We start from the raw sequence: 5,918 nt of genomic DNA, 5'->3' as shown, positions 1-5,918 counted from the left end.
ACAGTTCTCAAAGGCTAGGATTAGGCTGCTCATATTTAATGCCGAAAATCTTAAAAAAACGTCACTACGTACATTTATCCAGTACCTGAAGTGCGATTCTGAGCTGTTTGTACTTTGCTGAGGAATTTCCATTTTCTGATTCTTTCTGCTTCTGCTCCACCACAGTTCAGAGGGAAGTATTGAACTTTTTACTGCACATTTATCTGACAGCTGCAGTTACTTTAGAGATTCAGATTAATATAAATAATACAAAATAGAAACAACTAATAAATGATGATGCATTATTATGGATTAAGCTATTTACCAATACATAAAGTAAAATTAGCTCCAGCTGCAACATTAACCTCTGTCAGTAAGCCTTCAACAGTCATTTGAAAGGAAAACTTTGTCCAAACCCCCATAACAGTATTTTAAATTGTAGTGGAGATCCTAAACGATCCAAAGGTACCAAATAAATCAAGCTGAAACTTGGAGATATGTGTGTAAAAGACTTCTAGAATATTTCCATTTTGCAATAAAATCATGAAGTCCTGGGTTTGAATATTTCAGTTTTAGTAAGAGATAATGACAGATAGTTGTACATCAATGTGGCTGTGATTGATTAGTTCTGACGCACTTAGCCCGTGTCTTCAGACAGGCTGTCATTATGGGAAATAAACTGTCAGTTTATTTTCCATAATGACAGTCTGCTGATTTTTGCTTTAAGGTAAACATTTGGTGGGAACAGCTGAATCACAGAGAGGGTCCTGAGAGGCACGTTAGCCTCTCAGGACCCTCTCAAGACATTAGCTCATTAGGATTTACAGTTTTAACAAAGATCACACACTAAGGCATAGTTTCTCCTGAGGGTGGCGCTACAGGAAAAGTCATGGAATCATTCAAATGTAAAGGGTTCACCCTCTGGAGAGCGGGAACATTAAGCTGATTCTGATTCTGCACAATATGGTTTGTTATCCTGGGGTAATGTGACAAACAGCTCATGGAGGTGATTTAAGGTAATTTATAACACTTAGTTTCTGATTGCTGCAATCTGCGTTAAAACAGGGGCATATCTCTGTTCCCATGGTCCTTCGTTCCTAGGGTCCTTTGTTCATAGGGTCCTATGTTCACGGGGTCCTGTGTTCCTAGGGGCCTATGTACCTAGGGTCCTGTGTTCAGAGGGTCCTGTGTTCCCAGGGTCCTATGTACCTAGGGTCCTAACTACCTATGGTCCTGTGTTCCCAGGGTCCCATGATCCCAGGGTCCTATGTTCACAGGGTCCTGTGTTCCCAGGGTCCTGTGTTCCCAGGGTCCTATGTACCTAGGGTCCTAACTACCTAGGGTCCTGTGTTCCCAGGGTCCCATGATCCCAGGGTCCTATGTTCACAGGGTCCTGTGTTCCCAGGGTCCTGTGTTCCCAGGGTCCTATGTACCTAGGGTCCTATGTACCTAGGGTCCTATGTACCTAGGGTCCTGTGTTCCCAGGTTCCCATGATCCCAGGGTCCTATGTTCACAGGGTCCTGTGTTCCCAGGGTCCTGTGTTCCCAGGGTCCTATGTACCTAGGGTCCTATGTACCTAGGGTCCTATGTACCTAGGGTCCTGTGTTCCCAGGTTCCCATGATCCCAGGGTCCTATGTTCCCAGGGTCCGGTGTTCCCAGGGTCCAATGTACCTAGGGTCCTGTGTTCCCAGGGTCATATGTTCCCAGGGTCCTGTGTTCCCAGGGTCTTGTGTTCCCAGGGTCCTATGTTCCCAGGGTCCATGTTCCCAGGATCCTATGTTCACAGGGTCCTATGTTCCCAGGGTTCTATGTACCTAAGGTCCTGTGTTCACAGGGTCCTATGTTCCCAGGGTTCTATGTACCTAGGGTTCTGTGTTCAGAGAGTCCTGTGTCCACAGGGTCCTGTGATGTGCTGAAAATGAACCAGAAAGTGACAGGTTGTATGATGAAGAGTGCAGCATTGCAGAGAAGGCATCTGGTCTGTTATGAATTAAAACAATACATCCAGACATGAAGTATGATCTGACTTACATATTGACTTTGAACAAACACGACTGAACAAATGAGGCCCCTGAATGTTTGGAGCATTCTGTCTTTACCACAGACAGCGATTATAAAGACAGTCGACAGCAACAACAACAGACCATGTCACACGGGTGCTGATTTCATTTGTTTGTACACTCCCATTTCCACACATTTGGAAAGAACACAGATGTAACACACAACTTTTTTTATACAACAAGCTAGGCATATAGCTGGCTAGCCGCCGCACCCCCGATTCAACACAAGCCCCACCAAACACAAATACATATAATGCTGCCTTTTTTAACATTATAATCTATAAATCGTATTAACTGAAATAAAAAAATAGGGTATACCACCCCTATGATCCTACAAGAGATCCGAGAAATTTTTTTTTTTTGATTTTTTTGATGATTTTATGTGTTTATTTTTTAATCTTTTATCAACACAATCAAACCTCATGAAATGGAATTTTTTTTTCCTTATTGTGCTGCCTCCCTCCTCCCACACACAGCACAGTCAGTCACAGGTTAACTCAGGTCTCAGTCAAGTCTCGTCCGAGCCGGCGTTGGAGAGAGTGAGTGGAGTCGAGTCCGTGTCAAGTCCTCAGTCAAGAGAGGGGTGGAGTGGAGGGGAGGAGAGTGGAGAAGTCGAGTCACGTCAGGTCGAGTCGAGTTGATTGGAGTGGAGTGGAGTGGAGTCACGTTGAGTCGAGTCGAGTCAAGTCGATTGGAGTGGAGTGGAGTGGAGTGGAGTGGATTCACGTCGAGTCGAGTTACTTCGAGTCGAGTCGAGTCACGTCAGGTCGAGTCGAGTCGATTGGAGTGGAGTGGAGTCACGTCGAGTCGAGTCACGTCAGGTCGAGTCGAGTTGATTGGAGTGGAGTGGAGTGGAGTCACGTTGAGTCGAGTCGAGTTGAGTCGATTGGAGTGGAGTGGAGTGGAGTGGAGTCACGTCGAGTCGAGTTACTTCGAGTCGAGTCGAGTCACGTCAGGTCGAGTCGAGTCGATTGGAGTGGAGTCATGTTGAGTTGAGTCGAGTCGATTGAAGTGGAGTGGAGTAAAGTCGAGTCACGTCGAGTCGAGTTACGTCGAGTCGAGTCGAGTCACGTCAGGTCGAGTCGAGTCGAGTCGATTGGAGTGGAGTGGAGTCGAGTCACGTCAAGTCATGTCAAGTCACGTCGAGTTGATTGGAGTGGAGTGGAGAGGAGTGCAGTCGAGTCACGTCGAGTCGAGTCACGTTGAGTCGAGTCACGTTGAGTCGAGTCAGGTCAAGTCAGGTTGGATCAAGTTGTGAAGTTTTTAAAAAAAATGAGGAAACACACCAACATGCTGATCAATCAGGGAGGAGCTTACAGGTGAAAAAGTTGCAGTTTATCTTATTATCAGAGAGTGAGAACTTTTCTTTATGACTTCATAAAAATTTTCAATTGGAGAATTAATGACCCAGTGGAGGTATGCGCCTGTTTCAGGATTTTAGTTTGGACATACAACATTGAATTTTGATAAATCTGAGGAGTGTATATTGAGTCTTTATTAGAAGAGTTATGGACATTTGTAAGTTACAAAAATTCCCATTCTGTTTTTTCAATAAACTCTGTCTTACATCAGTCCGCTTTGGTGTAACAAAATGTTTATGGAATAAAATATTTTATATATTAATGAATTATAAATCCAGAAATAAGGATGTATGTGTTTCTCATTGTATGATAAGCTGTCGTGTCTGCAGTAACTGTTATTACCAGTCTTTGTTTGGAAGTATGTCAACATCATCTACTTCTACTTCTAAGTCATTTCATGGTCACAGCAAACTGAGGGGATGAAGATCTGCGGGAGCTGGTCACTGACTCGGGCCTGGTCACCTGCTGCAGGAACCAAACTGTCAGCTGTGCCTGACAGACGAAACTCAGGGGAGACAACGTCCACTACTATGGTTCCCCTCACAGCCTGACGGGGGCGCTCAGCTCGTTTCCATCATACTGCAGTGATGGCGTGGGTTTGATGAGTCTCTGAAACTTTGTTCTTTTTCTTTTAAATTTTATTCAAAACTTTATGTAGAAATTTTGAGCAGAAAACAATTCAGATAGAAAATATATGATATAATGTAAATATATTAAAAAACTGAAGTTGGTGAGATATTTGTCTTCACACCGGCGCACAACGATCGTGTGTTTGTGTCTGTGTGTGTGTGTGTGTGTGTGTACATTTGTATCAACACAACAGTACAAAGCAATCAGCAGAGCCCTCTGGTGTTCATACAGAGCATTGAAGCTAATAAATCCAAAATAAAAAAAGTTAATCAAAACATAAATAAATATAAAAGGAGCCCGTCAGAAAATCACTACAAGATAAACTTTGGTAAATATGTGAAACACGATACAAATATATAACCTTGTGGCTTCATGATCCCTTTAATTAGACTTTTCAGTAGTAAATCTACTTTAGTGGTTGTGAAATTCTGACATAATGAGAACTACACTTATTGAGAAAATAAAATTTTAATCTACAAAGAAGGCACATCTAACAAATTTGAAGAAAAGAGGAACGTTTTGCTTCTTTCAGCTTAAATGTTTTGGTAAACCATTTATGCTATTTATGTATTTAGGAAAGGAGGCAGGGGACACAAGATCTTCCCTCTCCTCCTTTCTGGTGGTTAAATGCATATTCATTTGCGACAGATTACAACTTATATTTTGTATAAAGTTTGTATCGTGCTGAACTGATTGGAGAAAATAAATAATGAATACGAATACTGTCTGAAAAGTTTCACCTGCAAAAATGTATCAGTCGGCTGAAAAGAATTTGAAAAAAAAATTCATTACATTATTTAAAATAACAGTTGATGTTGAGACTGAACTTCTTTTTCTAATTTATTCTGTTTCCATGATTGAGTCTGCGACATGATATTTTAGAAAAACTAGATTTGAATTAATGATGATTTTTTTCCCCCCTTTTAGTTCCCAGAAAAACAAATTAAGTTCAGTCCGACGAGTCCAACAAAAACCAGATGTTTTCAAGGTCAAAGGAAGCAGGTCTCCACGTGGTAAAACTCTGAATGTGAGTCAGTGTGTGTGTGTCTGTGTTATCTGCGGAGTGCTGCCACTTGCTGGCTCCAGCAGTGAACACACTGGATGGATTTACGCATGGAGTCAAAGTCTGACTGAGGGGAGGAGGTGGAGGAGGAGGAGGAGGGACATCCTGCAGAGTTCTGGTACGATCCTTTCTGAAATAACAGACACACACACACACACACACACACTTCAGACCTGCAGTCCAGATTCAAGCAGCAGGAACTCTCTAAAGTACGTATTTTAAAGTTCTTTGCTGAAGATCCTCATAGATTCGTACTGAACACGTCCTCAGAAACACACACAAGCGACCCCGCACACGATCTCCTCGGTGACGACTTGACATTCATGTAAAACACGTGAAACCATCAGACCCGTGAACGGGCGCGGTACAAGAAGTGCTCCGTTCACCTTGTGCACAGACGGAAAATGCACTTTTTGGACATATTATGAACCTTTGAGATGTTGGATATTGTTGGTCACTGACATTAATCCTCGTGCGTTTGTCCCATTTCTGTTTTTACAAAGACTTTTTATGTGTTGAGACGAACTGTTTCTGTGTATTTCTGTTTGTCTCACATCAGCCGTCCACTGACCGGAGAAAACTGAAGTCTGTTTAAACAGCAGGTTGACGACTTCTAATCGATCAATCAATACATATCATATTGTGAGCCCCTAAAGTCTCAGAATGATCAATGAAAATCGATTGATCTCTGTCTGATCTGAAACAGCTGCTCATTTCACAGAAACACAAAAACTGTCCAACCACGTTTTCTCATGTTTCTTTCTCTCTCTCTCATTCTCACTTTGTTTCCTTCTCATCTTCCCTTCTTCACCTTTGTGATGTT

Source organism: Xiphias gladius, chromosome 22 (genome assembly GCF_016859285.1).
Source record: "Xiphias gladius isolate SHS-SW01 ecotype Sanya breed wild chromosome 22, ASM1685928v1, whole genome shotgun sequence".
Lineage (NCBI taxonomy): Eukaryota > Metazoa > Chordata > Actinopteri > Istiophoriformes > Xiphiidae > Xiphias > Xiphias gladius.
Note: the sequence above shows the minus strand (reverse complement) of the source record.